Source organism: Hylobates moloch, unplaced genomic scaffold (genome assembly GCF_009828535.3).
Source record: "Hylobates moloch isolate HMO894 unplaced genomic scaffold, HMol_V3 SCAFFOLD_1, whole genome shotgun sequence".
Classification (NCBI taxonomy): Eukaryota; Metazoa; Chordata; class Mammalia; order Primates; family Hylobatidae; genus Hylobates; species Hylobates moloch.
Window position 1 is genome coordinate 179,536,114 of NW_026652276.1, and position 22,916 is coordinate 179,559,029.

A 22,916-nucleotide genomic window follows, 5' to 3' on the forward strand; every position below is an offset into this window, starting at 1 on the left:
TTTTCTGTAGTACAGGGGTTGGGAGGTGGAATGGAACAAGTTGTATATACATATTTTTCTGTTGAGTTCACATAAAGACAAAGACAAGGACATGCAGATTTACAAGTTTGTGGGGAATGATTGCCAAGCAACAACATCCTCTTCCAGCCTTATGGGAATTAAACACTGAGGTAGAAACATGGGCTCCAGATATGCTGTAATTCATCTCTACTGTAAGAGCCAATACAGAAAATGTTGGTATGTATTATATTAACGACATTAATCTTTTGGCTGTTTTTTTTTTTCTAGAAAATTGCAGAGCCAGAGGAAAATTGAAGACTATTAGTTAACAGTTTAAATGAATCAAGACAATTTTTTTTCAGATAGCTTTCTAACACCTTATAGTACTTCCAAATTGACTGAGTATTTATTGACCTATAAATTTTATTTAACTTACTATGTAATTTAAAATTTTATTATTTTATTTATTTTATTATTTTATTTTGAGATGGAGTCTCTGTTGCCCAGGCTGGAGTACGGTGGCACGATCTTGGCTCACTGCAACCTCCACCTCCTGGGTTCAAGCGATTCTCGTGCCTCAGCTTCTGGAGTAGCTGGGACTACAGGTGCACACCACCATGCCTGTTTAATTTTTGTATTTTTCATAGAGATGGGGTTTTGTCATGTTGGCCAGGTTGGTCTTGAACTCCTGACCTCGGGTGATCTGCCTGCCTCAGCCTCCCAAAGTGCTGGGATTACAGGTATTTTCTCTTTTTAAATGCACTTCTTGCTTTTCATTTGCTAACCTCTATATTTCTAAAAAAATCCCATTAGTGGAAGGATTCAGATATTCTCTGCCTTCCATGTTATTTTCTTTATATTGAGCACACAGATTTCTTAATAAATCCTTAACTGATAGTCATAATAACTAGGACTGACTATACTATAAAATGTTCAATATGAGATTGGGAACTCATTTTATCTTGCTATATCTCAGTTTCCTAATTTGTAAAAGGAAGATAGTAATAACTCACCTTCGTGATCCTAGAGGATGTTGGTAAGATAAAAGAGAAACAAAATGCTTTAATACTTACAAATTAAAGCACTCCCCATACAATCGCAAAATGATGTGTGTTTTTTCATTTTTTTTTTTTTTCAAATACATTTCCAAATTTTAAATCCCTTGGAGCTCTAAGTCACAAATGGCTCATTCTTGAAACCTCCAATTACTTTTCCAGACCTCACTGAGCAGTCCTACCTTTGAGCTCTGGCACCGTTCAACACTTATTAACACTTAATGTTAAAGAGACAAATGATTTACATTTTTCAAAAGAAAATATTTATATGAAACTGCAAATCTTTCGAAAATATATGGCTTGAATGCTACAATTATAATGTTAAAATTATATTAAAATGCAAATGAATCAAAAGATCTTCTAATTAGGGAACTGATAATTACATTAGAGGACCAATGCTGAATTACATTAGAGGACCAATGTTCAATGTTTCTAAGGAGGCTGTTTCTAAACCAAGCAACCTGATGACCATCTATGTTATGTTAAAATATTCCAAAGTTAAGGATAAGGCACACATATAATTGATACAGGAGATGGACAGGGAAGTGCTGGGTAGAGAAGAGTGGGGTCACTGGTGAGGGCTCCACCCTTGGGCCTGTGCCCAAGAGAGAATAGGCACTCCTGTTTTCACGTCCACATGTTGCATTTTCAAAGACCATTCTGGCTAACCACACCCCCCATCCTGTGCCCATATAAACCTGAGACCTTAGCGGTCACACACACAAGCGGCTGAACATCCAGAAGAGCAGAGGAACAGAGTGGCAGAACAGTGGGGAGGATTGCCTTCCCACTCCATCCTCCCCTTCCAGTTCCCCACCCATCCCGCTGAAAGCCACCTGCACCACTCAATAAAAACTCACATTTAGCCTTTGAGTCCGTATGTGACCCGATTTTTTCCGGGAAGCTGGACAAGAGCTCGGGACACGGAAACCTGTCACACTGGCCCTCTGTCCTTGCAAAAAGGCAGAGGGTCCATTGAGCTGATTAACACACAAACTGTCTACAGATGGCAAAGCTGAAAGAGCTTGGTAACAATGGGGTTGCAGGCACCCACTCCTAGACGCTAGCCGGAGAGCTCGCTCCAGCCTCTGCACCTGCCTGTCTGCAAGCTCCCACCTCCTCAAGGGGTTTGAACTGTGGGGTGACAGAACAGGTGGGCCACACCTCTGTTGCACGTCCTGTGAGGGGAATCAAGGAACTCTCCCATTTCAAAATAGTTGTCTATACCAGTGTTGACTCTTCTTAAAAGCTGAAAATATTTTCTAACACATAGAGTATATGGTAGATTGTTTTATTTGTTTAGTGTGCTTCATTTCTTTCCTTCTTGCCATGCTTCCCTTTAGGTAAATTTTTTAATGGCCTTGAGATAAACATGCTCTTATTCTCATTGTGTTATTTGGGGGAAAATACGGTCTTTGAAGAGTCAATTAAGAATCTTGAGTTTGGGAGATAATTTTGGGTAATCTTGTGTAGAGCCTTAAATGCCATGTATAAGAGGAAGACAGCAGGAGATTTGATATGTACATACAAATAAGTCAATGTGAAGACAAAGACAAAGGCTGGAGTGATGTGGCCACAAGCCTAGGAATGCTGACAGCCCTCAGAAACTGAAAAAGGCAAAGAACAGGTTTTTCCCTAAAGCCCCTGGAGGGATTGCTGCCCAGCCAACATATTGATGTCAGCTCCAGGACACTGAATTCAGACTTCTGTCCTCTAGAACTGTGGGAGAACAAATTTCTGTGATTTTAAGCCATCCAGTTTGTGGCAATTTGTTGCAGCAGCTATAGGAAACTAATACGGAAACTACAGTTTCCTGCTTCATTGATTTTGTACTTGGCCCTATGACTTGCTTTGGCTAATGGAGTATGAGCAGATGTTTATAGATGTCCCAGCAGAACCTTTAAATGCTTTATTTAGCTGTCTGTCTTATTCCTGTCCTCCTTCATTAGAACATATCCCAGGTAGAGGGATATCTGGAAACTTCAGTCTGAGTGAGTTTCAGAAAAAGAAACACATAGATTGAGGCCCAGCCAAGTGCAATCAAGCACAACCAAGCCAACAAGTTAAGCCAAGATTAGATGAACCTAGCAGAACTACAGCATATCTGGGCTGGGCATGTGGTGGCTCACGCCTGTAATCCCAGCACTTTGGGAGGCCAAGGAGGGCAGATCACAAGGTCGGGAGATCGAGACCATCCTGGCTAACACAGTGAAACCCCTGTCTCTACTAAAAATACAAAAACAAAATTAGCCGGGCGTGGTGGCAGGCACCTGTAGTCCCACCTACTCAGGAGGCTGAGGCAGGAGAATGGCGTGAACCCGGGAGGTGGAGCTTGCAGTGAGCCGAGATCTCGCCACTGCACTCCAGGTTGGGCGACAGAGCCAGACTCCATCTCAAAAAAAAAAAAAAAAGAACTGCAGCCTATCTGTGGTCCTCATGTAATGTGAGCAAGAAATAAATGTTGTCATAAAATATAAAGATTTTGGTGTTACCTATTGCTCCAGCCAAAGGTGAATAATAGCACATATCATCAACCATTGATGAATATTGTACTCCCTCTTTTTTGTTTTAATTTATTATTATTTTTTAAAATTATCCTTTAAGTACAGAGAGATATTTTTTCTAATTAAATGTCTTTCTGCTGCCATTCTCTAGTGTAATGAATATTCAGCATTATCAGGATAATAGGCCCTGAAGTGCTTGAAGGAGAGTAATAATCATTTCCTAGTCTTCCCTTCTTTATCATAATTGACCCCAACTTTAAAAATATTCCCCAATTTTAACAATGTTTTATTATTCTGATAGTCTGGGACGGTAATATCTCTCTGGAGATGTGGAAACTCTACTCTTTATTTACATTTGTGACCATAACTAGACAGCTTAGTTTATATTCAAAGATATCTAAAAGACAAAAGATGAAGCATTTCTTCACTTATAGCATTTACTTTTCTTTCTTCATTTTTTTGTTTCAACTTTCATTTTTCTTTTTCAGATCTCCACATTCAACAATTCTGATTCTTCCTAACATCTATTTTCTTTTCCTTCAAAATTTATTTTTCAATTTCTGAGGTTGATTCCAAGTACATAGTTCTACTTTAATTCTTAAATTTTTACATTAAAAATGCATTAATCTCTTGTTGTTAAATATGCCTTGTGAAATACGTGTGAGTGATTTTTACTTTTATTAGACATTTTTCACTGCTGATACATGGATTTGGGCATCTTTAACAGAGAAATCATGGGTAAGTAATGACAATTATTTTTAAGTGATCACAAAAGTTTATTGACCGCTTGTAGAGAACCATCCAGGAAAGACTAATTTCGGAAAGCTGGACAAAGAATAAGGGTTGTTGCACAGGGTAGCATAGTTAATCTATATAAGAATATCCAGCCAAGAAGTGGGAGGTCAGCCTGCTTTGCCACTCACCAAGCCCTATAACTTTACCTTGGAGTTGTACCCACATGGAGGGAAAATTAGTATCATTTTCTATTTTACACAAAGATTCCATGCAGTCACCAAGATGTTCCACTGTGGACTGCATCCACCTGGAAGAGGAACCAGAGAGCAATTAAGCAAGTCACGGTAGATCAGACAGACTCTGACTGCAGAATTTGGAATGTACAAAACCAGCACTGTTGAGTAGGTGGTTGATTCAGAATAGCTGCTATCTGACTTATTCTTTACATTTCCTTCCAGATGCAGATGTTCTACAGTCACAGGTACTCATTATGGAGTGATTTCAGTCAGAAGACCATTGTTCAATCTTGCTCCACACTGAGGCAGAAATAGTCATTCTGTGATAATCTCTTAGTCTCCTAGATGTACAGGAGAGTCAGGGCATAAAGGGACAGGGATACAGATCCATGAAACCCATGAGATCATATGTCAGTTCATGCCACTGAATATTTTCTTATGGGTGAGGAAAACTTGTGACTTTACCTTTTAAGGTCAATGTCAGGTTAATGGCTTTCTTATTCCTCCCTTGTAGTATATAAGAAACTTCTCATTTTATTCAGGCGAAACAATAAAGACAAGGTCTGGGTTTTAATCCCTGCTGCACACCATTCCAACATTGATCTTCATGGTCTGAAAAGCATGAGAATCAAATATTATTGTTCCGCTCAGAAAGTCCCTCACAGTGTCCCTCTTCATTGGCCACAAGGTTGATCTCAAGGATCATTGCTAAAATTCCCAAGGTCAGAGCCTTCTGGGTCTACCCTGTTCAGATCCTTCCCAAGGACCCTCAGGTGCACACACTCTTTGCTTCAGGGTGGCTGAGTTAATGCCCAATAATCTCAATAATCACCAGAAGTCAAGTTAATATCTTCTCTTCCTGAGTCAAAGGGCCTCCAACTTCTGCAAGGATCATCCACCCATGCAGCCTCAAAAATTTAGGCTTTCCAAATTAGATGCCTGGAAAAGATGCCTTCAGGGAGCTACTCCCCCATTTAGCCATAAACACAAGCAATTCATCGCACCTAAGACAGGAAAGCCCAGAACTCAGGTACATGTAGGTGGGAGTAACAATCACATTTAAATCTTTTTTGCTGATGAGAAAAAAGTCAATCATATATCCTACATCAACCATAATAATAATCATAATTATAACAGCATTCTGCTCCGCTAAATAACAAAACTGCTAAAAAAAACAGTGGAGTGAAAATAGCATTTGAAATGGGCTTTATGAGTGATACGTGCACGTGTACATTTAGGCTTGGAAAATGTTGCATTTTTAATTGGAATTTTGAATTTTTTGACAGTCTGCCAAATAAGTCAAGTCCTATGAACTCAGCATGAGCTCCAAATTGAACAAAAACTAAGAATACATGAATACAGTAGGCATATTGATCAAAATGGTTAGTTTCTTTTGCATTCTTTTGCAATGCTAAGCCATGGAATTTTTAAAAACAATTTCCAAGTTTGTGATGTGAAAGCATAAAGAGTGTTTATAAGTTACCTAGTAATGAGAGAGGGACTGGAGGGAGAAATATTTCACATTGAGAACGTGTGTTGAATTTCACTAGGATGTGTGTTGGATTTTTCACTGGTTTTTGCTAAATGCAACAACGTGTTCACTGAGTAAAACCAGTGACGGAACCTTGAGTCAGTGGGGTTGTCAGACTGGGAGGGGCCAGGTGCTAGCTATTAATAGATCCCCTGGGAGCTGAGGATGGAAACAGGTGGCCAGGACAGGTTTCAACAGCAGCGAGTACAACGTAATCAACAAGAAAAATATGTTTTGTCAGGGAGACCCACCTTTCTGTGGCAGGCAAGGTTCTGGGAATAGGCCAAGAGTAACTGAGAAATCTCAGATAGGTGGAGGTTTTGTCAACTGGTTTTAACACCCAGACAAAATGCTTTCATGATGGAAAGCAAATAACACCAGTAATAATTTCTTCTTATTGATCACTTACTAAGTGCAAGGCGTTCTGATATTGTTAAAAACCAATAAAGTTGGTATAATTATTGCCATTTTATAAATAAGGAAATTGAGACTCAGGTACAGCAACTTGCCTAATACAGAGTAGTCAATGAATAGGCTTCTATGCTTCTAATTTAACCTGATCTTTTGAAGATTAATGTCAAAGGGACTAGGACAGGAGACATGTAATCAACTGAGGGGTCACATTTAAAGGTTTAAAATAGGGATGTGGTTACTACATATGAGCTACAAAGTGGAGGGGAAGAATGTTGTAAATTCCAAGGGCCTTTCTACTAAGCATCTCAAGGTTAATTTTATAGCCCAAGAAGATCATGGGTTCTTCTCTTCCTGGCAGTAGAAGCTTTTTTTTTTTTTTTTTTTTTTGACAGAGTCTCGCCCTGTTGCCCAGGCTGGAGTGCAGTGGCGGCATCTCGGCTCACTGCAAGCTCAGCCTCCTGGGTTCACACCATTTTCCTGCCTCAGCCTCCTGAGTAGCTGGGACTACAGGTACCCACCACCATGCCTGGCTAATTTTTTGTATTTTTAGTAAAGATGGGGTTTCACCATGTTAGTCAGGATGGTCTCGATCTCCCGACCTTGTGATCTACCCACCTCAACCTCCCAAAGTGCTGAGATTACAGGCGTGAGCCACCGTAGCAGCCGAAGCTCTTTTATATAAAAAGTTGGTATCTTCCATCATTCTTGCCTTCATTAAGGTAAAAATATAAATAAGATTGGTTCAATGCATGCTTTTAAAATGATACTGTGTCCAGAATTGGTGGGTTCTTGGTCTCACTGACTTCAAGAATGAAGCCGCAGACCCTCGCGGTGAGTGCTACAGTTCTTAAAGGTGGTATGTCTGGAATTTGTTCCTTCTGATGTTTGGACGTGTTCGGAGTTTCTTCCTTCCGGCGGGCACGTGGTCTCACTCGCTTCAGGAATGAAGCTACAGGCCTTCATGGTGAGTGTTACAGCTCATAAAGGCAGTGCAGACCCAAAGAGTGAGCAGCAGCAAGATTTATTGGAAAGTGTGAAAGAACAAAGCTTCCACAGTGTGGAAGGGGACGGGAGTGGGTTACCACTGCTGGTTGGGGCAGCCTGCTTTTATTCTCTCATCTGGCCCCCCCCCCCACCCACATCCTGCTCATTGGTCCATTTTACAGAGAGCTGACTGGTCTGTTTTACAGAGAGCTGATTGGTCCATGTTGACAGGGTGCCGATTGGTGCATTTACAATCCCTGAGCTAGACACAAAAGTTCTCCAAGTCCCCACTAGATTAGCTAGACACAGAGCACTGATTGGTGCATTTACAAACCTTGAGCTAGACACAGGGTGTTGATTGGTGTGTTTACAAACCTTGAGCTAGATACAGAGTCCTGATTGGTGTATTTACAATCCTTTAGCTAGACATAAAGGTTCTCCAAGTCCCCACTAGATTAGCTAGACACAGAGCACTGACTGGTGCATTTACAAACCTTTAGCTAGACACAGAGCGCTGATTGGTGCATTTACAGTCCTCTAGCTAGACATAAAAGTTCTCCAAGTCCCCACTAGATTAGATAGATACAAAGTGCTGATTGGTGCATTTATAAACAGTGAGCTGGACACAGGGTGCTGATTGGTGCATATACAATCCTCCAGCTAGACATAAAAGTTCTCCAAGTCCCCACTTGACTCAGGAGCCCAGCTGGCTTCACCTAGTGGATACCGCCTTGGTGCCGAGGGCAGAGCTGCCTGCCAGTCCTGTGCAGCGTGCTGTGCCTGCACTCTTCAGCCCTTGGGCAGTGGATGGGACTGGGCGCCATGGCGCAGGGGGCGGTGCTTGTCAGGGAGGCTCGGGCCACGCAGGAGCCCACGGTGGTGGGGAGGCTCAGGCATGGCAGGCTGCAGGTCTTGAGCCCTGCCCTGTGGGAAGGCAGCTGAGGCCTGGGGAGAATTCAAGCGCAGCGCCAGTGTGCCGGCACTGCTGGGGGGACCATGCGCACCCTCTGCAGCTGCTGGCCCGGGTGCTAAGCCCCTCACTGCCTGAGGCCGGCAGTGCCGGTCGGCTAGTCCACGTTCGGGGCCTGCAGAGCCCACGCCCACCCAGAACTCGCGCTGGCCTGGGAGTGCTGCAGGCAGCCCCAGTTCCCTCCCGCACCTCTCCCTCCACACCTCCCAGCAAGCAGAGGAAGCCAGCTCCGACCTCGGCCAGCCCAGAGAGGGACTCTCACAGTGCAGCGGCGGGCTGAAGGGCTCCTCAAGCACTGCCAGAGTGGGCACCGAGGCAGAGGAGGCACCCAGAGCAAGCGAGGGCTGCCAGCATGCTGTCACCTCTCAATACCTTCTCTCTGTAGGCCTTAATAACAGCATCAGTGTAATGAGAGCATAATTTTGCACTCTTTTCCTCAATCTTTACAAAGGGGCAGTTTCCTTCGCTCCTATCCATTGTCCCTTCAGGTGTCTCCCATTTGAACATCTGCTTTTATTTATCATGTCCTCATAGACCAGAGCTTATTTTTCATTATATTTACTTAGTCATTTATAAAACTTTCAGAATAAGCAATTTTAAACTCACATTGGTGAGACCATTGAATGTTGTGAGTAGATTAAGAAAATAAATTATTGAAGATCTTGCATATTAATATCATTGAGAACGTCAAATTTTTAAAGCATATTTTATGGTATGGTTTATGTTTTGCCTCCGGACAAGTAATAATGACTGAGGAAGCAGACATGTCTTACATGACTGGCGCAGGAGGAATAAAGTGAAGGGAAAAATGATACACACTTTTTTTTTTTTTTTTGAGATGGAGTCTCGCTCTGTCACCCAGGCTGGAGTGCAGTGGCGCAATCTCGGCTCACTGCAAGCTCCGCCTCCCGGGTTCACGCCATTCTCCTGCCTCAGCCTCTCCGAGTAGCTGGGACTACAGGCGCCCGCCACCACGTCCGGCTAATTTTTTATATTTTTAGTAGAGACGGGGTTTCACCGTGGTCTCGATCTCCTGACCTCGTGATCCGCCTGCCTCGGCCTCCCAAAATGCTGGGATTACAAGCGTGAGCCACAGCGCCCGGCCAATGATACACACTTTTAAACAACCAGATCTCAGGAGAACTCATCATGAGAACAGCAAGGGGAAAATCTGCTCCCATGATCCAATCACCTTGCACCAGGCCCCTCCTCCAACATTGGGGATTACAGTTTGACATGAGATTTGAGTGGGGACACATATCATTTTCACTTCCTCATTTGTTGCACTTATAGATTAAATTTTTATATATGGTTATGTATGCTACCTCATTTGCTACATTTGTAGATTAAAATTTATCAGAATTTTCAAAATATTCTTGCATCAGAAACTAAACCAGTAGTAAAAAGTGAAAAGACTTATTTTCTTTAAATACTTAATTTACTTATTTCATGCACACCTATTTTACATCATGTAAGGTAGCAAACATTACAACTGAAATTTAAAGGGAGATTTTCTTTGTGCTCATTATTTGTTTCAGCATAACCCTTTTTTTTTTTTGAGATGGAGTCTCACTCTGTCTTCCAGGCTGAAGTGCAGTGGCGAGATCTCCACTCACTGTAAGCTCTGCCTCCCAGGTTCATGCCATTCTCCTGCCTCAGCCTACCAAGTAGCTGGGACTACAGGTGTCCGCCACCACGCCTGGCTAACTTTTTCGTATTTTTAGTAGAGACGGGGTTTCACTGTGTTAGCCAGGATGGTCTTGATCTCCTGACCTCGTGATTCGCCTGCCTCAGCCTCCCAAAGTGCTAGGATTACAGGCGTAAGCCACCACGCCCAGCCAGCATAATCTTTTTTAAAGCCACCTACTGGCTGGGTGCAGTGGCTCATGCCTGTAATCCCATCATTTTGGGAGGGCAAGGTGGGCTGATCTTGGGGTCAGGAGATCAAGACCATCCTGGCCAACATGGCTAAACACCGTCTCTACTAAAAATAAAAAAATTAGCTGGACGTAGTGGCGCATGCCTGTAATCCTAGCTACTTGGGAGGCTGAGGCAGGAGAATCACTTGAACCAGGGAATTGGAGGTTGCAATGAGCTGAGATTGTGTCACTGCACTCCAGCCTGGAGACACAGCGAGACTCTGTCTCAAAATATATATATATACACCTATATATATAGGAAGTGCAAATGATACATATATATATATATATATATAGCTACCTACCTATAGGAACTGGGAATCTACTTGGGTAAAGCAGAAGGGAGTGAGGAAAGAGTTGGAAGCGAAGAACCCATATCCACCATATCCAGTTGGATGGAAACTCCAATCATGAATTTTCCTTACATCTTAAATGCTCACATGACTCTTTATGCTTTGAAGTTATTAGAATAGTATACTTCCTGCTTCCCACACTGGTATACATAATCCTTGAGTATTCTGCTATGTGCCAGGGAAAAGAAATGCTATTGAATAAAAGTTAGTAAAGAATATAAAGAGGCAACTGATGAAAAAGAGAAATAGAATGCCTTTGGAACATATCAAATGGTACTCAACCATGCTCTTAATTAAGGAAACACAAATTATGACAATAATATAATATGTTTATTCAACCATCAGATTGGCAAAGCTAAAAATTTTCTAATGCAGTATCATTAAGAATGTAAGGAAACTGGAACTGTAACGATATATATCTTTGAAAAAAAGTCAGTATTTATCAGACTACTAAGAGCACTTACTATTTAAAGCAGCAATTCTTCTGGGAATTTATCCCATGATATATGAATACATATGCACAAAAGCATACAAATAGTGAAAATATTTGCAATAATAAAAGAGTAGATACTTATATTTTGTCAATACAGGACTAGTCACATATTTTAAAATCCATGTGTGCAAATGAATAATATTCAGTGCAAATACATATATGCATTTATGTGGTACACTTGTATGTGCTGCTAATGATGTATCTTGAAGATTAAATGAAAAAACAAATAGTATGCAAATCAGAGTTATAGCACACAGATACATAGAATAATCTGGAAGCCTATGTAAGAATTTTTAAAAATATTATTGCCAGCAAGCAGGGAAGGGGACTAAAATTTAGTGGTTAGAGATAGACACATTTCCATTATATACATTTTTGTCTTCTTGGATTTTTTTATTTTTACATTTACATGTATTTAATTTAAAAATAAACAATGCAAAACAAGATTCCACAATTAACAAACATTTATTGAGGCAGTAGGCAGAATTTTAAGATGGTCTCCAAGTTTCCTGTCCCCTGGTGTACGTGCCCTGAGGCTAGTTATAGCCCTTAAGTACAGGTGAGGCTTGTCAATATGATGGATTTAAATTCCACGATTAGGTTACATTAGAAGGTAAAGGTAAGATTTTGCAGATGTAATGCAAGCCCCTAATGAGTGGATTTTAAGTTAATCAAAAGCGATATTTCCTGGGTGAGACTGACCTAATCAAATGTGCCCTTTAAAAGAGGACCTAGCGGTCATAGAGATCTTTCCTGCTGGCCTTGAGGATGGCTACATTATGAGGGGGGCCTGTGTGGCAGGAACTAGAGGGCAGCCTTTATCTGCTGAGAACAATCCCTGGCTGACACTTAACTGCACCTTTATGAGGCTCTGAGCAGAAGACCCAGTTAAGCTATGCCTAGACTCTTGACCCATGAAAACTAGAAGAAAATGAAGTGGTGTAGTTTTTAGGGGCTAAGCCTGTGGTAAGTTTTTATGCAATAATATAAAATTAATACAACTTACTACTTACTATGTGTATGGCACATGCATCTGACAGCAATAACTTAAGCATATCTGAGAATGACCCTGTGTGGCAGACACACCTAAATGTGTGATCTGAGTTTTGAGCTAAGGAATCTGGGAGTGGCCAACCCGAAGATTCATTTTTTACCTATGACGAACACCTGGACTCCCTGCTTGTTCTATGGAACTCAGACTGTACGGGGATCCAGGCCTTTGTTTTGGGGTAAATGAAGGTTGCCAGGTGGAAGTTGTTAGGCTGAGGGTGCTAAATGAAAATGCTGTATAAACTAATGCTTTTCGTAAGCATTTACGGTTCTCCTCTCCATCCTGCTGTCACTAGACCGTCCCTGTAAGTTACCTGCTAATAGAACCCTATATCTTGTTTACTGGCTCTGAGTCTCTACTTTGGCCTCTCAAATATGGTGCCATCCCTGTTGAGGTTAGTGGGGGTCTTATACGACACTATGCATCAAGCAAAATATTTAAACACAACATGGTAAATATTTTTTTCTCTTATTCTACTTGCCAAGCAAATAGAATCGAATTCCATAAACTAAATTCTCATGATGCAGCACCCATGTGTGGGGATATAGAAACCACCACAGCATCTATCAAAATAGAAAGCAGACATGACAGTGAGATTAACCTTGCCTTGCATGCTACAATACAGATAGTAAAGTTAACTCTTAGAACATTTGTATTTATCTTGCCTGCTTAGCTGTTTCCAGAAAGAACATCTGAAAAGTTTTTGAAAGTGGCCTGTCTTGATGGACAGGCAGCAAAAATGACAGGTGTCAGTTTTACTCCAACAATGGTCATGACCTGGGGAAAATAAATCATGGTCAAAGTAGGTGATGGCAGCTGTGAAAAGGTGTAAACAGTGTAAAAATGAAGTCATAGAATAGTGGTTCTAAAACTTATATATCCGTCACCTGATAAACTTTCAAAAGCACAGTTTCTTTGGTCCCAAATCAACCCAGTAAGTCTGCTTAAGAAAGTTTAGTTAGGTGCAGGAACCAGCATTCTTAACAAGAATATCAGGTGATTCTGATGCATGGATGTCTATTAAAGCTGTGGGTCTTACTGACTTCATTCAATCTCTATGCAATAATTCATGTACCAAGGCTCTGACCACCAGAGATCCTGATTATCTGTGGCTGGGATGGAGCCTATATCAGTGTCTAAACAACTCCTCAGGTGATTCTGATATATAGCAAACATTAAGTGCCACGTCCATTTGTAGTGAAATAGAAAGAGAATTGACCTGAGAAAAGTCTCAGGTATTTTGAAAAGGAGGCTCATGTGAATTCAATCCTTTGGGCAAGTGAATTACTCTTTCTATGACTGAGTAAATCTTACCGGGAAGATGTATATAAACGTGCTGCTCTCCCCTACATGTAAGGACATTGTGAAAAACAAAATGTAATTGTGTCTAGGAAGAGCTTTGAAAAGGCAAAAGGTTTTTTTTTTTCTTTTTTTTTTAACCAATGTAAGATGTTATAACAATATTTTAAAACTATGTAGCCTTAGGCTGGGTGCGGTGGCTCATGCCTGTAATCCCAGCACATTGGGAGACTGAGGGAGGTGGATCACGAGGTCCGGAGATCGAGACCATCCTGGCTAACACAGTGAAACCTCGTCTCTACTAAAAATACAAAAAAAAAAAAAAAAAAAAAAATTATCCAGGCGTGGTGGCGGGCACCTGTAGTCCCAGCTATGCGGGAGGCTGAGGCAGGAGAATGGTGTGAACCTGGGAGGCGGAGCTTGCGGTGAGCCAAGATCACGCCACTGCACTCCAGCCTGGGTGACAGAGTGAGACTCCATCTCAAATAAAATAAAGTAAAACTATGTAGCATTATCAAAACTATTTAAATATGTGATTTTTGTCTTTTCATGTTTAAAACTACTAAACAAAAAACTATGTTTAAAACTTATGCACATAGAACTACCATTTATCTTCATCAACAAAATAATTTCCTTATTTATATGATAGCCAGTCCTACAACTATATGTCTAAAGAAATTAATTGAAACAGTTATTCATTTTCTCATGTTTTATTGATATATAGGTAGCAAGACTATGTATGTGCCAAGTACACACAAAAAAATGCCTTGGATTTGTCAAAATATTGCAATGCTATCTTATAGGTATGTGTAAAACCTGCATGTATAAACTGTAATACCATAATGGCACAAAAGAGAGGGTGGATTTTAAGGGTGTAGAAATTAAAGATCATTTTCGCAGAGGAGGTGAATATTAGCAAAGGTGAGGTACATATCAGCAAATATACTCTCTCTTAAGAGCTATGGGAGTTTGTATTAATTAGGATAGTTTTGGCTGCACAGAACAAAAATTCCATCTGAAATTGGCTTAAATAAAATGAAAATATTTATCTTTCATAAGAAGAGTGGAGGTACAGTCAGTACACAGTTAACTGGTTTCAGGACATCATCAAGGAACAAAGTTTCTTTTCTCTTTCTGCTCTGCTATTCTCAGTTAGCTTTGGTCCTCTAAAAGTATTTAGAGTATGATGTCTTCCGCGAACATCATCTAACAGTATTAAAAGGAAATTTCTGTGTTGTCTCCTTACTTTAAGAGTAAGGGAGGGCCGGGCATGGTGGCTCACGCTGGTAATCCCAGCAGTTTGGGAGGCCAAGGTAGGCACATCCCTTGAGGTCAGGAGTGTAAGAACAGCCTGGTCAACATGGTGAAACCCCGTCTCTATCAAAAATATAAAAAATTAGCTGGGTGTGGCGGCACGTGCCTGTAATCTCAGTTACTTGGGAGGCTGAGGCAAGAGAGTCGCTTGAACGCAGGAGGCAGGGGTTGCAGTGAGCCGAGATCGCACCACTGCACTCCAGCCTGGGCGACAGAGAGAGACTCTGCCTCAAAATATAGATAGATGATAGATAGATAGATAGATGATAGATAGATAGATAGATAGATAGATAGATAGATAGATAGATAAAAAAAGAAGAGTAAGGGAGGCTTTATTAGAAGCCTTTAGAAGACTGTTCCTCAGACTCAAGTGCTCACATGCTTATACTAGAAGTAATCACTGACAAGGAGAGGAGAGGGAAGCATCATGATGAGCTTAGACTAATCAAGATTCATCCCTGGGAGATGTGGAGGGGCCCGAATGTTATAGCCAGGAAGCAGAAGAATCAGTTTTGCAAAGAAGAAGGGGTTGGGGATGACTGCTGGAGAGGCAAATACAGATTTCAAACAGCATGTAAATGAATGGAACTATTAGCCAGCAAGCACATTACAGGAACTGCAACTAATTTAATGTAACTGGGTCATAGAGACTGAGCCGAGCTTGACGACACATGGGTCAAGAGGAGTCTCACACTTATTCTACAAAGAACAGGGAGCTGGGAAATGACACAGTGAAACTTGTGTCTGGAAAGATGATTGTGACTTTGGAGGCAAACATATCAACAGGAGAATATTAGGAAATTCAGGTGAGGGATAATAAGAGGCTAAAGTATGGACAGTGTATTGGATATGAGAATGTCAGTCTCCAGAGCTGCTTGAGAGATATAATTAATACGATTGAGTTACCAGTTACATGACAGAGGTGTGTGGTTAAGTCAAGACCAATCTCAAGTACTATTCACTTCTCTATATATTCTTATACATTAAAATTTTACATAAAAGAGGTAAAAACAAAATACTCCCAAGTAGAACTGACAAAATACTGATTTAATTAAGTGAAATAGTTTCAGAGATGGTAATGGATAAATGTATTTCAAGTTTATGGCATAAATAAGTCACACATTTCTAAAATTCACCACATATGGATACAATTTTAAAATACTCTTCTAAAGCTATTGATTTTGTTGTTGTTGTTGAACATCTTCACTTTAATGTTCTAGACTGAAAATAAAACTATTACTTATACCCCCACCAAAAATCTAGTCCACTTAAAAAAATAACTTGAAAAAATATACATTCCAGTTAAAATTTTAGATGTCATTTTTTTAAAGTTGATTTGCATTAATAATAATTTTCTCAGAAAATCCTAAAGATTGAATTCCATTTTTTGTGTGTGATTGGTTTCTTTACATTTTGGAAAAAATAATTTGAATAATTTGAGCAAAAGAATTTACATTGCTTGTTGGGGGACCCATCAGGTCTTTGAAGATTCTAGTCCCTCTTATGGGAATAGCCTCACACTTGAAACCCAGCTGGCGCTGGCAGGGATAAGGCTGTAATCTATGTCTTTGTTACAGAGCTTTCTCTGTGTAAAGCAAAGTGATCTGTTCAAGTATTAGACTTATGACCTTTGACTCACTGGCAGCAAAATCTAACCAACTGGCCTAGCAGCTGAGAGTAGAATGGAAGAATTCCCCCATAAATGTCTGCTTGAGAGTCTGATCCAACAGAAAATACACTCTGGCCTCCTAAGCTGAAACATACTCCTTCTGAGAGATCAATTAAGTCACAAGAACTGTTTTTTGTGGAAATGTGCCTTTCAGAAATAAAAATCTTTTCCGCAGTCAAACAAAGCAACTCAACAAGATCTCCAATGGAAATAAAGTTGCTTGTCAGGGCACTTATCTGAAGCTGATTTCTTTTAAGGTTCTTTGGCTCACTACATTACTATGTCCTTTTTTTCTCCCCTTGAAGCGTTACAAGAGAGGACCCCCCTTTTCATTAATTATTTGCTGAATTTTCTTAAAAGTTCAGTTACTATGTAAATATCATGGCAATTATTTAAATTAGTAAAACAGATTTCCATATCAGATTCACTGATTTAGTACTCTCTGAGATTAATGAAGGATATTTTGCAGGGAAGATAGGCTTGGTTAAAAAGTTACTGGTCACATACTTCCCTACCCACATCCAACAGCACATTTTTTTTACTTACTTCACTGCCCATATCCAACAGCACATTTATAAAACAGTTCTACCTAGTTATTTCCAGAGACTTCATTTGTCTAGAAGAAGCCAGGTTAAAACTATTCTAAACCTCAGACAGTAACTAAAAGTTTAGAAATGGAGGAAAAGATACTATATTAAAGAATGAAATATAATTTCTCCTATATTCTTATTCTCAAGGTTTCCTACAAAGTGAATCCTAAAATTCCTAAGACAGTAGCTTAGTCTCTAACTCATAAATTTGTAGTTACTAAGCATAACATTATGTATCTAATAGCTGTTAAACTCCCTGAGAAACTGACATGACAAAAGATATTTTTTCATGCCTTTATCTTTAAAAACATTTTCAAAGAATTTTTCCTCCTGAAATAGAGGCCTGAATTGTGTCAACTTATTGGCAACATTTGATTTTGAATGTTCTGCATTAATTACCTTGACTTTTCTGACCTACTTTAACCCACTTCTCTCACCTTTGGATTAGGCTGTGTCTGACTATTATGGTAGGCGCTAATAACTACATGTGTTAATCTTAAATTTTACCATCCAATATGCAAAAAAATTAAGTGAATGAAATGAAAGTCCTAATTTCCATGGCTTTCCTATTTCTTTGTTCCACAATAAGGGAAAACATTTTTTCTAGCACAATAAAAAAGAAACTTGGAAACTCTGCACTAGTACATAACTTTAAAGGATACCTTTTCACATTTTACAACAAGATAAACAAATAGTCTACAAATTAGAAAAATGTGCAAGCATTACTTGGGATCTACAAAATTCTCAACTTTCTATACTTGATCTGTTTTGGTAACACTATTTTAAAATTATTCCTATTTTGCCAGCATTAGACTTTAGCTTTTACGATTAGATAAATTCTCTTTCTAAAAAATTTGATTCTGATATCAGAAGAATAGGTTTTGTATATAAACCCAAATGTTAAAGTGCACAGAATCTATAATATTAAAACCTATACAGTTTCCATACCCTTGCAGGAAAACACATAGGAACAATAGACATCTGCCATCGTGGCTTTGTGTCAAATAGAGTTGGAAGCCAGGCTCTAGTGTTGACCTCATTTGGGGAGATCACTTAAGCTCCCTGAACTTTGTTTCTCCATTTATAAATGGAAAACTAATTCTTATCTTAAAATCTCACTGGCGTGCAAGAGGGGGTAGGAAGGATTTTAAGATTATGTAGAGTATCAGAATACTTGGCACATATTAACAAATGGTAACTATTTGTGTGCACTATTCTATGCAGTAATAAAACCTCAGACCTATTCTGATCTAATGTTTAGATAATTTTATATTCAAAAGAAAACTATATGATCATTGTGTAGTCTTTAAGGGAATTTTAAAAAAGATTCACAACTGCTTTTATACAAACGACAAGAGGATCTGAAAACCCTAGGTTTGGTGCAAACCTTTCACTTTCACTGCCTTCAAGTGCTATTTCTATAGAGAAAAATCCTCAGTTTTAGGGAGCTAGAAATCCATAGACGGCTTGAAGTTGCAGGTAATCATCATATTCTGAAAAGATGATGGCCTCCTTGAAGAATAAGCTTTCAGTGCAGTTTTTAAGGCTAAGAACAATGATGTTTGGGAAACTTCTGTACTTTAAGGGGGACACAAACAGCAGAAAAATAAATCTATTTCCTCAAGCAAGTTTTTAACCATACGTACAGCCAATACACATTACAACTGTGTGTATCAACTTTTTTTTTCTAAGCATCAAAATCAGTTAGGCAACTATACTTTCTTCTCTGAGTGAGGACCCTTATTTCCACCTAACAGGAGAGCTTAGTATCAAAATCTATCTCACTTCTGGAAAATAATTAGTCATTATTGCCTATAAGAACATAGCCTCATCTTACAAATATTATACTGAGTAAAATAAGCCAAACAAAAAATAATATATACTATATAATGTCATTTATATGTCAAGAAAAAGTCACAAATATTGAAGTCAGACTAGTGGTTATATATGTAGGGAGGAATTGTATTGAGTGGGAGGATTACAAGGCAGCCTTATGGGAAGTGGATGTTGTGCTGGGTGTGTATAGAAGCAAAACTTCATCCAGCTGTAGGCATAAGATCTGTACACTTTTGTGTTGTGAATGTTATGACATTGATTTCTTTTCTTCTCTTTCTTTTTTTTTTTGAGATGGAGTCTTGCTCTGTCACCCAGGCTGGAGTGCAGTGGCGCAATCTTGGCTCACTGCAAGCTCCGCCTCCCGGGTTCACACCATTTTCCTGCCTCAGCCTCCCCAGTACCTGGGACTACAGGTGCCCGCCACCGCACCTGGCTAATTTTTTGTATTTTTAGTAGAGACGGGGTTTCACTGTGTTAGCCAAGATGGTCTCCATCTCCTGACCTCGTGATATGCCCACCTGGGCCTCCCAAAGTGCTGGGATTACAGGCGTGCACCACCACACCCAGCCAATTTCTTTTTTAATATGCGTCAGTGTTTGAAGCATGTTCTAAAACTTGATATGATTTCTACCTTTACCTTGTGACTACAGAATGGTTTGTAGTACCCATTGCAGTTTTCTGAGTCTGAAAATGTGATTATTTCTTCATGGAATCCCCCCCAAAACAATTGAAGTACCTAAGAAAATTAATACATAGGAGTGTATGGATAGCAATTTATTGGTAAAATATTTTCTTATAAAGATAGATTTTGCAACACTTATCTGGCATCTAGATGTTTTCTATTTTTTATTTTTTAATATTTATTTCTTTATGCATTTATTTTTAGAGATGGGATCTCACTCTGTCACCCAGGCCCAAGTACAGTGGCACAATCATGGCTCACTGCAGTCTCAAACTTTTGGGCTCAAGTGATGCTCTGGCCTCAGCCTCCCAAGTAGTTGGGACTACAGGTGCATGCCATTATGCTCAGCTAACTTTTATTTTTTTATAGAGGCAGGGTCTCGCTATCTTGCCCAGGCTGGTCTCAAACTCCTAGGTTAAAGCAATCTTCCCACCTCAGCTTCCCAGAGTGCTGGGATTACAGGCATGAGGATATTTTCTACCTAAAAATGTTCATTTATTGACCATAACATCTTATTCCATGATCATGAAAATAGGTAGGTAGAGCAATTAATATTTGTACTGTAACCTAGAGCAGTGCTGTCCAATATAACTGTCTGTGATGACATAAATATTCTATGTTCATGCGGTCCAATATGGTAGCCACTAGCCACATACGGCTACTAATGACTTGACAAATAGCTACTATGACTAAGGAACTTAGTTTTACATCTTATTTAATTTTAATTAATTTAAATAACTACACATGGCTAGTGACTACCATATTGAACAGGACAATTCTAGAGCTTAAAAAGTACCATCAAACCAGGCCTAGTGTCATGCACCTGTCGTTCCAGCTTACTCAGGAGGCTGAGGTGAAAGGATTGATTGAACATAAGAGTTAAAGGCCAGTCTGGGCAACATAGCAAGACCATATCTACTAAAAGAAAAAATACTTTCACACATTTTCTCATTTGTATCTTAAACTTTGTATGTACTATATAACTTCTATTTTACAAATGATAACATTAAAATTAATGGTGGCAAAGAGACAAGATCATACAGGCATTGTGGCTAGAATTACAACTGTAATTCTTTTACTATACACCTCACTGCTTCTCTGGCTACTCATGGTCTCTATCATCTTTATTCCTGTAAGAGTTACCCTAAGAAGATGAGTGCATTAAAATCATCAAGACCCTGTTTTTCCGTAGAGGAAAAAATTCATAAATTTCTTGGCATCAGGAAATATATTTCTGATATTTAACCTTCATGTATATAGTGCATCAGTGGCTACATGGACAATTATAGCTCCCTATGGTAAGACCAAATATGACTTGTTCCCTAAGATTAGTAAGTGGTAAATTAGACATAAATGATCCTATAGTCATGACACTATGCCCCCGAAATCCAATATTTAAGTTAAAATTACTTAGAACACTTCTGCCTGACCTGTAAGTACCTGGCTTATGTTTGAAGACTTTTCAAATGCCTCTTCCTGATGCCTTTTCTTATTTGCCAACAAAAGTGATCTCGGAAGTCCTTTTTTATTACTCTTTCAAAATGATGTCTCATTCTACTTTATATTATTTTTAAGTTTGGTGTGTGTGTGTGTGTGTGTGTGTGTGTGTATGTGTGTGTGCGCACACTTCGAAGTCCCTAGCATATTGCATTGCACATAGAGGAATCTGGTAAATGTTTGTGGAAATTAATAGGTTTCCATGGTGAATATTTTAGTGAATATATGCATAATGAAAGAAACATATTTATGACATATAGTTTCTTAAGAGTAGCAATGTGAAAATTTAGGAAAGCTATTTTAAATTTTTCCAGTAAGTTTATTTCTAATTCTTTCAGCCATGCCTTCTTACTTATCTCAATTACCCTATTCTTAGTACAACGGTGTCTTGGAAAATAAATGGATTTAGAGCAAAAACACTCTTTGACAGCAATAGCCTACAATTTTATTTTGATTACTGTATTACTTAAAAATAAGACAAATTGTCTAGATTTTATTTTCATTAAAATTGTACTCTCTTGAATTTTTACTTATTAACTCATTTTCCTCGTTTAATGTCATTTTGTTCTGTAAGAAATTCCTGTCATCAAATACTTTTGAACAAATTTGCAAGCCATAAGAAAGAATGATGTTAATTCCATTTTAATTTTCTTACCACTGTAAAATGAAATATGGTTTCTGTAAACTAAATAACACATTTTAACAGTAATTGAAAACATCAGATTTAGTATTTCACAGAACAAAAAAGAAAATACTTTGTCATCCACAAACTTCAAATGTTTTAATGGCTCTTAAAATGAATCTTAAACCTCTCCACAAGACTCACAAGCTTTTTATCATCAGGACGTGGCTCAAATCTAGTTGTACACCTTCAGTTTTTTTCAGCTGAATCTTGTGACTGTTGAATTGTTCTTTCTGCTTCATGGAAGAGTCTGTTCCCCGGGCTTATCATGGATGGCTTATTGTCTCAGCTTAAATATCACCTCTTCAGAATGAAGGTTCTTGACTAAGTAGTCTAAAGTAGAACCTACCCTGTCTTGTGTTCTTTCACTGACCCTTTTTTCTAACACATTAAACATTTTCTCTGGTTTCATTCACAATGATTTCAATGAGTAACAGAAATCCAGAGTTGCATTGATTTATACAATTGTGATCACTGGCTTACACAGCAAATATCCAGAGGCAGGGGGAAATTGACATGGCTCAATCATAGCCTTATTTCTCTGAGATCCTCTCAGCCACTCAGGGATAGGGCTCTAGGCATCACAAACACAGGAACAAAGAAGCCATTTTCTTCCTGTTGGCTTTCTCTTAAGAGTGAGACAGCTTTTCCCCTAGAGGTTTGAATAAGTCTCCCCTCGTATTTCATTGGCTAGAATTGTGTTACATTACCACTCCTGACTTCATTGCTTTGAACTGAAGCCCTCAGCTGATTGTTTGCAAAGAGATGGAACTGCTTTTAGAATAAATACGTTCATACCGGGTAGGAGAGGAAACATCCATCAGCTTCCCCAGAAGTTTATAAGCTGCATATGTAAGGAGTAAGTCCCCCTGACCCCCAGCCAAAAAAAAGTCTGAGCAAATAGATGCTGGGGAGGCAAAAAAAAAAAAAAAGAAAAAGAAAAAGTGTACTGCAACCCAGTTTTAGTTCTTCATGGCATGGTTGCCATTTAAATTTACTTACAGGGTTTTTAGTTGATTTTTGTTTGACTCCCTAAGGAGAATCCAAATAATCCAGGAGAACAGCAATCTGGTATGTTTGGTCCACTACTGTGTCCTCAGAG